Source organism: Pleurodeles waltl, chromosome 9, assembly GCF_031143425.1.
Source record: "Pleurodeles waltl isolate 20211129_DDA chromosome 9, aPleWal1.hap1.20221129, whole genome shotgun sequence".
In the NCBI taxonomy this organism is placed as follows: Eukaryota; Metazoa; Chordata; class Amphibia; order Caudata; family Salamandridae; genus Pleurodeles; species Pleurodeles waltl.
The window spans coordinates 901,012,729-901,024,897 of record NC_090448.1 but is presented as its reverse complement, the minus strand read 5'-3'; positions in this window follow the sequence as shown (position 1 = coordinate 901,024,897).

Genomic DNA, 12,169 nt, shown 5'->3' with positions numbered 1-12,169 from the left:
CCTTGTCTTTCTAAAATGTACCACATTCACCTTGTAACTGCCATTCTGATGGCCACCCCTTTTTGAGAAATTCCTTCACCCTGGACAACATATCATCCATTTCCATTTCCTTCATCCATCTTTCCTCGGATAGTTCAAACTCTGTTTTATAATTTTCAATGGAGACCATATCATCATATGTAAATGCTACATCACACTCACGATCGTCAACCTCATTAATGTTTTCATTGTTTAAAGGCAATTGTGATAATCCATACGCCACACAATTATTTTTCCCCGGAAGATGCATTATTTCGTTATGGTACATTTTTAATGTTGAAGCCAGTCTCGCCAATCCCGGAGTGAGGTTTTTACCACCTCCAGGACTTCAAATGTTTACCAGTGGTTTATGGTCCGTACATATTTTGAATTTCCGACCCCATATATACATTCTAAACTATTGCACTGCCCAAGTTGCAGCTAATAATTATTTTTCTGTTACAGGATAATTCCTTTCTGCCTGTGTCAAAGTGGGGGATGCAAATGCAACAACCCACACATTTCTATTCTTCTGTTGGGATAGCACAGTACCAATTCCATACCCACTAGCATCCTCAGAAATAACGCAGTCCGCACCCACAGCCAATTATCTTAAACATGATGCATTGACAATTTCCTTTTTTATAGCTGCAAATTCCTCACTATGCTACTGTTCCATTAAAAAGAGGCATTTTTCCATAGTAATGCTCGTAAATTTTCTACCTTAGATGCATCATTTTTCATGAATCTTGAATAAAGTTCTATCAAAACCTAAAAGAGATATAAATTGTTCTTTGCAATTAGGCTCTGGGACATCACACATAGCTGGTGTTAGACCTGACAGCCTTAGGGTGGTTACCCGTAACTTTTTGCCTGCCTCCCAGACACTGTTTTTGCTGGTTTTTAGACTCTGCACACTTTACCAGTGCTAAAGTGCATATGCTCTCTCCCTTTAAACATGGTAACTTTGGATCATACCCAATTGGACTATTTAATTTGCTTATAAGTCCCTAGTACTGTGCACTAAATGTGCCCAGGGCCTGTAGATTAAATGCTACTAGTGGGCCTGCAGCACTGGTTGTGTCACCCACTTAAGTAGCCCCTTAACCTTGTCTCAGGCCTGCCATTGCAAGGCCTGTGTGTGCTGTTTCACTGCCAATTGGTATTTAAAAGTACTAGCCAAGCCTAAAACTCCCCTTTCTCTATACATAAGACACCCCTAACGTATGCCCTAGGTAACCCATAGGGCAGGGTGCTGTGTAGGCAAAGGGCAGGACATGCATGTAGTTTACATGTCCTGGTAGTGTACAAACTCAACTCCCAAATTAGTTTTTACACTGCTGTGAGGTCTGCTCTCTTCTTAGGCTGTCCTCATATATTGTTTGAGTGGTAGCTGCTGATCTGAAAGGAGTAGGAAGGTCATATTTAGTATGGCCAGAATGGTGATATAAAACCCTGCTGACTGTTGAAGTTGGTTTTAATATTACTACTTTAGAAATGTGACTTTTAGAAAGTGAGCATTTCTCTGCACTTAAATCTTTCTGTGCCTTACAATCCACGTCTGGCTGGGTTAGTTGACAGCTCCTTGTGCATTCACTCAGACACACCCCAAACACTGGATACTCAGCCTCACTTGCATACATCTGCATTTTGAATGGGTCTTCCTGGGCTGGGAGGGTGGAGGGCCTGCTCTCACACAAAGGACTGCCACAGCCCCTGCTGGGACCCTGGCAGACAGGATTGAACTGAAAGGGGGCCTGGTGCACTTCTAAGCCACTCTTTGAAGTCTCCCCCACTTCAAAGACACATTTGGGTATTTAAACAGGGCCTCTGCCCCTGCCAACTCAGACACTTCCTGGAGAAGAAACGTGTAACCAGAACCTGCATCCTGCCAAGAAGAACTGCCTGGCTGCCCAAAGGACTCACCTGACTGCCTTCTGTGAAAGACTGCTGCCTTGCTGTTGCCCTGCTGCCTTGCTGCTCCCTGGCTGTGGTGAAGAAGTGCTCTCCAAGGGCTTGGATAGAGCTTGCCTCCTGTTCCCTGAAGTCTCAGGACCAAAAAGACTTCTCTCTTGCAACTGGACTCCTTGTGTGGCGAAAATTTGACTCACGGCTTGCTAAAAACTACGCACAGCCTGCCCCGCGGTGAGAAATTCACCCCACGCCGAACCAGAACGACGCAGCCCAACTTCGCAAGGAGAAGATCGATGCGGCGCCTGCGTTGCGACTGGAACTTCGACGCACGGCCCACCGGATCGGTGCACAGCCAACCTGGGATGATGCGGCCCGACTTCCAGAGTGGAAATCGCCGCAGCGCCTGCTGTGTGGAAGAAATTTCCACGCAACGCCCACCGGAACGACGCAGTGCTTGTGACTCCATTCCATAAGCCCAGGATTCCACACACAGACCTCGGGGCGCCTGAAAACCCCGCAACCCAAAGAGGAACCACGACCGAGCACCGGAAATCGACGCACAGCCGCCCCTGCGTGGAAACCAAATGACGCATGACCGCGTGCAGCCTGAGAAATCGACGCACACCACCTTTGTTTCCACGCTTCTCCTCCTCTGCGGCCCACTGCAGAGATTTTTCAAGCGAACCAGGTACTTTGTGCTAAAGAGAGACTTTGTTTGCTTTTTTAAGACTTAAGACACTTTATATCACTTTTCAGTGATATCTCTACATTTATATATTGCATCTTTGATCGTCTTGACCTGTAACTATCCAGATAAATATTATATATTTTTCTAAACACTGTGTGGTGTATTTTTGTGGTGCTATATTGTGTTATTGTATGATTGATTGCACAAATACTTTACACATTGCCTTCTAAGTTGAGCCTGACTGCTCAGTGCCAAGCTACCAGAGGGTGGGCACAGGGGAATGCCATCATCTGAAAAAACGTGACCTAAATATTCCACTTGATGTTTACCAAAATTACATTTTTGCTCTTTAACCGTCAAACCATTCTCCATTAACGCTTGTAATACTTTCCTCAATATGTAATCATGTTCATTCTTATCTTGGAACACCTTTGCACCAGTTATATTTGACAATACTCTGGACATTTCCCTTTGAAATACATCAGATACACTAGCTAAACCAAATGGCATCCTTTTGTACTGAAACATCCCTGCAGGTGTTATAAAAGCTGCCCATTATTTAGTATTTGGATCCAGTTGTATTTGATGATAAACATTTGCTAAGTCAATTGTCGAAGAAACTTTAGCATCACCAATAGATGACATCAATTCCTGCAAATTTGGAAATGAAAAAGCATCCACCCAAATAGCATCATTGAGAAAATGTAAATTGACACAAAGTCTCAAATCACCATTTGATTTCAATGAAATTACAATTGGAGATGCAGAACTTTCAGTGGATTCTATAATGTCCTTTTTGCATAAGTCATGTAACTTTTCAACTTCTGTCTCAGAGGTATAGCATTTTTTTAAAAACTATAGTATGTTTAAACATTTTCATGTTACATAACTGCCTACCAAAAATGTTTGGGAATTCAATCTTTAAGTCAGAATATGTATCAGTTGTACTCTGGAGATTACACCCATCCACTGCATACATGGGTTCAGCAGCACTAGGGCCCACTTTTCCATGTTCTGTCATGTGTGGCCAACCTAAAATCATATCCCCTTTCTCAGCAATAAGTACTTCTCCTGAACACTTTTTACCAGCCAATTCGAACTCAGCATACATTGTCCCTACTAAAAAAAAATTATGACCAAAGAAACTACATGGACTTAAGCTTGTGTTTTCCAATTCTTTGCCAGGCTGGTCAAATATTTTTTCTCATTATAGCATACCATACACATGAATCCACCATTGCTTCTACTTGTGTTTCATCAGTATTTAACCAACACTTTGGTAATTGAATACTTTTCCCTTTCTTTTTTTATTTCCACTTTGTATACTTAACAGAGCATCTTTCATACCATACTCAGGTTCATCAAACCCCTTGGGTGCCCTGGACAAGCTGGTCTCGCCCACAGCCATGGTTGCTGTATGCCGAGGACGAGACTAGCTCGTCCTGCACCTGGCCCCCTGAGGGAGCGATAGCACTCCCCCCGCGGGGCCCCATCCCCCTCCCATGGGCAGGGATGGAGGAGGAATCACTTCCCTTTCCACCCAGCCCCTCCCCACCCCCCAGTGATGTCAGATGACATCAGCACGCAATTGCACACTGACCTCATCAGAGGCCGCCCCCATCGTGCTGGAAGCTCAGCTAAAATTAAAAAGGGTAGGGTTGCTCTCCTGGTGGCAATTTGATTTTAGGCCATTTCTGCCCACCTTGGGGGCAGATCAGCCCATTTTTCTAAGGCCAATCTGCCCCCAAGGGGGGCAGAAACCACTAGACACCAGGGATTTTGTTTGGTGCCAATTTCACGCAAGGGGAGTGACTTCTTAGGCAAGGGTCACTCCCCTGGTCGGCAAATCTATTTTAGGCCAGTTCTGCCCCTCTTGGGGGCAGATCGGCCTATTTTGATTAGGCAGAAATCTCTAAGCACCAGGAATTTTTCATTTTTTACAGATAGGGAGTGACCCCTTAGGCAAGGGTCACTCCCCTGGGGGGCAAATTTATTTTAGGCCATTTCTTTTAGGCCGATCTGCCCCTGCAGAAACCACTTAGGCACCAGGAATTGACGTGTGTGTGTGTGTGTTTTGTTTTGGGGGCAGCCCCTAGGGGAAGGGTTGCTCCTTAAAAGGGCACATTACTGTTGGCCATTTCTGCCCTCCATTGGGGCAGATCGGCCTATTTTTTTCAAAAAAAGAGGGTGGGGGTATGGCCATACCCCCACCCCAAATAAATTGGGACAAAGTTGTTCTGCCCACCGGTGGGCAAATGAGGCAATTACCCCGGATCCACTTTCCGGTGGGGGGAGGAGAAAGCCTACTAGATGCCAGGGAATTTAAAAAAAGTAAAAAATAGTGGGTTAGTGGCTACCAACCAGTATGGCCATGCTTATGCCCCCACCCCAACTAAAGGGGGTAACTGTCTTTCAGCTCTCCCCCGCACACTAAAAGATCTTGTCCCAAAACAAGCAAGAAGATGTTTGATTATTTTGGGTTTTGGTTTTACATTTGGGCCATGAGAGCTTGTCTAACTCTCAAAATCGCCCCCTTGGAATGGTGAGGGCTGCACTTTTTGGATTTTTGGATGCTGCCATGCAGAAAAATCTATGAGACCTAGACACATCTGAAAACTGAACATCTGGGTGAGTCCAGGGTGGTGTGCTTCACATGCACCCTGCACCATTTTCTTACCCACTGTGCCCTCAAACCTCCAACCTTGTTTGAAATCACACATTTTCCCCACATTTTTGTGATAGAAACTCCCAGAAACTGCAGGAATCCACAAAATTCCTACCACCCAGCATTGTGGCATCTATACCGATAAACTTTCTGCCCCCACTTGTCAGCCTAAAAAAGGATTCTGGATAAAAGAACCTGTTGAAAGCCCCACCAGTCACCTCATCCTGGATTCCCCTAGGTGTCTAGTTTTGACAAATGCACAGGTTTGGTAGCTTTCCTTAGATGCCGACTGAGCTAGAGGCCAAAATCCACAGCTAAGCACTTTGAAAAACACATGTTAGATTTCAATGTACAAATGTGATGTGTCCATGTTGAGTATCCTGTCGTGGGCATTAGGCCTACCCGCACAAGTGAGGTACAATTTTTATCTGGAGACTTGGGGAAACACATGATAGAAGAACAAGTGTTATTGCCCCTTGTCTTTCTCTACATTTTTTCCTCCCGAATGTAAGACAGTGTGTAAAAAAGATGTCTATTTGAGAAATGCCCTGTAATTCACATGCTAGTATGGGGACACCAGAATTCGGAGATGTGCAAATAACCACTGCTTCTCAACACCTTATCTTGTTCCCATTTTACAAAGGTTTCCTTGATACCTATTTTTCACTCTTTACATTTCCCCAAATGAATTGCTGTATACCCGTATACAATGAAAACCCATAGCAGGGTGCAGCTCGTTTATTGGCTCTGGGTACCTAGGGTTCTTAATTAACCTAAAAGCCCTATATGTCCCCACAACCAGAATAGTCCAGCAGATGTAACGGTATTTTGCTTTAAAAAATATGCCATGCCTGGAAATAGTTATAGAAGAAAACGTGGACAGAAATGGCTCTTATTTCACCTCAATTTCAATATTTTTTTATTTTAGCTGTTACTTTCTGTAGGAAAATCTTGAAGGATCTACAAAAAGGCCCTTGCTGAATTCAAAATGTTGTCTTCTTTTCAGAAATGTTTAGCTGCCTAAAAGCAAAAAAAATAGTAAAAATGGGGTATGTCCCAGTTCAATGCCAAAATTGTGTTGAAAAATGTGGTTTTCTGATTCGTCTGCCTGTTCCTGAAAACAGTGAAGATGGTGATTTTAGCACCACAAACCATTTGCTGATGCCATTTTCAGGGAAAAAAACACAAGCTTTTTTCTGCAGCCCTTTTTCCAATTTTTTTTGAAAAAATTTACATTTTCACTGTATTTTGGCTAATTTCTTGGTCTCCTCCAAGGGAACCCACAAACTGTGGGTGCCTTTGGAATCCCTAGGATGTTGGAAAAAAAGGATGCAAATTTGGCATGGCTAGCTTATGTGCTCGAAATGTTCTGAGGGCCTAAGCGCGAACTGCCCCAAATAGCCAAAAAAAGGACTGGCACCTGAGGGGAAAAATGCTTGACAGCGAAGGGGTTAAAACCCTCCACATTACAGTACACTTTTTTCCAAAATTCTTACACACGCGTGAAAAATGTCCTTTCTTTTTACACGCATTACAAATCTTACCAAATATCTAGACATAGTTTAGAATTTGCCAAATGGGTACCAACGCCACATCTATAACATAGCAATCCCTTGGAATTATATGTTGGATCATTTCTGTTGCTAGTATGATCAGTACGGACAACAGTTTTTTTCCTATCCTTCCCATCTTTCCCACCACCAACAGCACATATTGTACCATTGCCCTTATTTTCCTTTCTCACTACCTGAATACACCTCTCTGTTATTTCAATAGTTCTTGCCACTTCTACTGCCGCTTTTAAAGACAATTCTCCTAAAGACCACAGTTTTTCCTGTATTTTCTTTGATTTGGGTTTCGTTAATAACTGGTCCCTCAAAACCTGGTCATACGTCCTATGTTCAAAAGCACAAGTATCAGCGAGTCCTCTCAACACTGCCATATACTGGTCAATAGATTCATCTTATTTTTGTTCTCCAGAGTAAAACTTATATCTTTCCATGACTACATTAATCTTCCTGCCATACCTCTCTTGCAACTGTTTGAGAGCACATTTATATACATCTTTCTCACCAACATCTAATACTAATACTGGTAGATTTGTATTCTTGTTTAGCTTATCACAAGATTGCATATTAACAGCTTTTCATACGCATAAGGAACCCTCTAACTTTAATTTTAAACAATCTTTCTAAATTTCTTAACACAAAACAGGCGTGAGGATCTCATATACAATTAGGTTTAAAAAAAAATATATATGGAACAAAAAGCAATTGTCCAATTATTTTACTAGCTAGGGATGATTATTATAATTCGAACAATAACACCAAGGGCCAGATGTAGAAAGAAATGGATTTGCGACTTGCAATTTGCGAGTCGCAAAACCATATGCAGAATGGTGTCCCTGACACCATCTGCGAATCGCAAGGGGATCGCAAAGACCCACCTCATTAATATTAATGAGGTGGGTCGCAATTTACGACCCCCTTGCAATTCCCTGCACTCACAGGGATGGTGGCCTGCTGGAGACAGCAGATCACAATGTCTGTGACTGCTTTTTTAATAAAGCAGGTTTTTTGTTGTTGTATTGCAGCCCGTTTTCCTTAAAGGAAAACGAGTTGCAATACCCTCAAGAAAATGAAACCATTTGGTTTAATTTTTTCAGAGTAGGCAGCGGTCCATTGGACCACTGACTGCGAATGAGTTAGCACCCACTTCACATGGGTGCTAACTGCGAATTGCTTTGCGACCACGTTCGCAGACACAAAGCAATTCTGCATCGAGGTGCGACTCGCAAATAGGAAGGGGAACACCCCTTCCTATTTGCGAGCCGCATTCCCAAAATGGGAATGTGCATCGTAATGCCCATTTTGCATGGCGCAAACTGCGGATTTTGCAGTTTGCGCCATGCAAAACGGTTCTTACATCTGGCCCAAAATCACTTAAATACCTGGTGTGATAAGCAGTAAACAGAAGTTGACTCAATGATTATTCCAAATATATTATTTTATTGCGAAATATCAAAAGTGAAAGGACAGTTAAACCATTGCCTGTGATGACGCAGAAAAAGAAGGTCCGACATATATTCATGTATACCGTGTAATCGAAAACACATAATGAAGTGTGATTTTAGTAAAAGAAATAATGTACGAGGGAAATTGTGCCCTCGGTGTAGTTCGCCATCATTATAAACGAGCTTTATTAATCACGAAGTATTAAAATTGTACTAATCCGTCATAATCGCAAATGTATGCCGTGATTTCTTGTTTGAATACTGTTTTGCTTAGCTTAAATTTAGTACAGGCTTTGGCCTAGTTGCTTGGTTTCAAAATTCTAACTGCGTGATTTTTTTCCTTGAACTAATGAAACATATATTCTTGCTTGAAGTTGTATTTTTCCAGTAGAAACCTGCTGGTACACTTATCTCCAAGGTTTCGTGCTAGGCCGGTTACATCCCCTTTGATACAAGGTCAGTCTCTGCAGGTGCGGACAATGAAGGTACAGATAGTAAAATAATTGGCAAACCATGATACAATTTGTGTACCAAGGCTCCAAGGACAGTGTATGCATAAATGGGCGCTAGTAAAAGACAATTTTTGATTGGACAATTTGAAGCCAACCTATGAACCCTCCAATGGAAGACCCTACAGAATTTGGAATGTTTCTAACTTAAACCCACCGGACAAAGAGAAGTCAGCCATTTTTTTCCTCGATGCCAGTTTGAAGCCTGATGCCAGACTCCATTTTGAACGACACCCTGATGCCCTTTTCTCTATCTGAGAGAAAGAGACTTTAAGAATTCTCACCCTAGAGACTTTAACTTTGATTTTCCCCGTCTTGCCCATGCAGTAACTTTGCCCCATTCTCCTTGCCGTTGCAAGGAAGCTTGCCCTTAACTTTGCCCCCTTTGAAATTTGCCCCATGCTGATCAACCGGTACCTGAAGGACGAAGACTTTTCTTGAATGCTGATTGTATTTGGTAAATATGAAAGGATAAATGTATTATGCATTGTGTTTTTCCTTTTAGGTACCAACTGCTATTTTGATAGGGTCCTAGCTAGAAGTTTTCCAAATTTGTGTTGACTAAATTCGTTTTGCATGAAGTCCCACATGCCAATGCTAATTAGAGGTTAGTCGAGGTTTTCATTCAATGTATCATGAAGAATTGAAATCTTGTTATGCTGACCGAATGTATGCAATTAGTCAAATACAGTTAGTCACATTAGTGATTTGCATTGCTATAACAGAGTGTATCATCATTCAGATTTTACGAAGATTGCGTTTCTTCCGCCGTTATGGACAGCTAGTAATGTTCATATACATATATCAATTGGTCTTGAGACATATATATATCGTGCTAGCTTTGTTAATATAGGGAAATAAATTCACTAACTTTTAATAAACTGGTGTGGTTATTCATGACTGAAAGGTCATGGTGCGCCGAAATACCAACTGTTATTGATTTCTGATGTGTTATATTGATCTATTAATTGAGTATTGATTACCGATTACAACAGTTATTGATTATTGATCTGAGTGACTCGACTATTGAGGATGAGGAGAGCCCGACTCGGTTAAAAGATTCACCGACCTCCAGCGTGTCCAGGTCCAGGTAATTTATAAGGGCTGGACGCGTTATCACCTGTCAACTCTGTTGGCCCATTGATGAAAAAATTGATGACAATTTGTCATTGATTGGTCCAACATAGTTGATTCTTTATTAGCACTGTCCTTTTTTCAAGAAATGTGTAGTGATCTTTGAATTATTTGTGAGTTGGTAAAGGATAGTAGCAATTGTGATGTGTAGGAAGCTGGCTATCTATGTAGTGTATTAATGTAAAGGGACACTATGCAGATAGTCCACGGCGACCCTTATTGGCTGACGGGTTTAAAATAAAAACTCTAAAAGTTCTCTTTTGTGGTAGTGCAGGTGACCAGCTAGGCTTATTAGATGACAGGGTACAATTTACTAGGGACTTACAGGGGTGCTAAAGTCCTGTGCCAGTTGTAAACAATTAGACATATGTAGAACTGGCCCTGTTGTCTGTTTAGCAGACCTCAGTGCGCTGTCAGAGTTGAAAATCAGCATCTAGTAGTGCTAAAAGAGGGCACAAAAGTGTGGGGGTATCTGCAAAGAAGCCCAGTTTACTACAGGATGCAGGTCCAGTGGTTGGGGGACTTGTGTGGTCCCAGTGGGGGTGGGTCCTAGTGTGCAGAATTTTATAGGCTGGATGATAACAGAAGGACAAGGGAACGAGACCAGTAATGGCAACCATCCACTGGATAAATTCTGGGTTGTTCCAGGACAGCAGCCTTGGGCCTAGTTCAGTACAACCTGATTCTGTCATAACACCTCAAAAAATATCTGGATTTTTCAGTTTTTGGAGCGGACTATGAGAAGGCCAAGAACTAGTAGCTAGGGCTATCTTGGAATAAAGGGTTGGATCATGGAAAAATGTATTATCAGCAGGCTTTTGTTGAAGTTGGAGGAATGTGGGGTAGGAGATGAGAAGGTGGAAGGGTGAGGAGTGCTAAGTGGAACATTAGAGAATGATAGTACTTGGTATCAAAGATGAGAGCAAAGTGGAAATGTGGTGGCATAAGCAAGAACTTAAAGCAGAATCATGAGAAGGACAAAGGGCTACATTCTGGTAATGACAGCTTGTGCTTTGAAAGACTGACACGAGTAGAAAAGTGTGTGAGGTGTTATAGGTCAATGTGGGTGGAGGAGAGAGTTGGAAGGGACAAATAGTTTAAGGCAAGGAGTTGGCAAAGGCTTGGGTACTCAGGTTGTCGAGTATGGGGAAGAAATGGGAATGGAGGTTGTAAACAGTGAGTATACAAATAATGAAAAAGAGGGGAATGTGACGAAACAAGATGAAGGTAGCTGTGCAAGAAAACTGGAGGAGAAGAAGACAGATGTATAGAGGTGAAAAGGGAAACAAAGAAAGGAATGCCTATATGTAAATCCCTAAGTGATTAAGGGCTCATTTGATAACACCTACAGGGTATTCAGTAGAAGAGGACGTGGTTGGCTGGAAGAAGGGTCGGACTTTTAGCAAAACAATGCGCATCGGAACCTCCTGCAAATTCTATAATGAAAATTCAAAATTTGGCACTAAGCACCCAGTTACACAGTGTTTTGGCTGGGGGAGCGGCTGGGGGGAGGAGAGGGTTTATTAGGAGACTGCGGGAAAAGGTATTTGCTCCAGAAAAAATAAATTCCCTAAAAAAATAAAGGTGAAAGGGGAGTGTAGGTTGACTAATGTTCATAGTGACATTGAAATAAAAAAGTTAAAAAATTCCAAAGTTAAGAGACTACTTTCCGTTCTTGAGACACTCGCCATACCTAGTCAGCCTTAACCACCAGGTCGGCATACTTTCTTTCCAGCATCACTCATCTTTGCAAATAAAAGTGACACATTACACAGCCACCAATCCTAATTCATATATCCATGCAATAAAAAAACACATACATCAAGCCCTCCAAAAATGGAAACACCAACCTGCATATGTGCCTATGTGCATCCCCTATCAAATCACAACAGAGGCATCATAAAACAGCCATCTAGCAACTTATCAGCATATATTAGTGCAGAAGCAACAGTATACCTGTACACAAGCAGTGAAAAAAACATACATCCTCCTCGTGCAACCCAACAGCTACGATGATGCACAATCAGCAACATACATCTATCCACACAGGCATCAATTACAAAAACACAACAGTGTAACTTATGAAACTTCGCCATACCATCATAAAAACTTTCAAACACAAACGCATATTAAATCAAGTAGTAACAGTGTGGGAGTTGGGTCAGCAGATAAAGATGGTAACTTAACTTTTGCATTCCTTTTTTAATCGGATGTCACTGTAAACATAT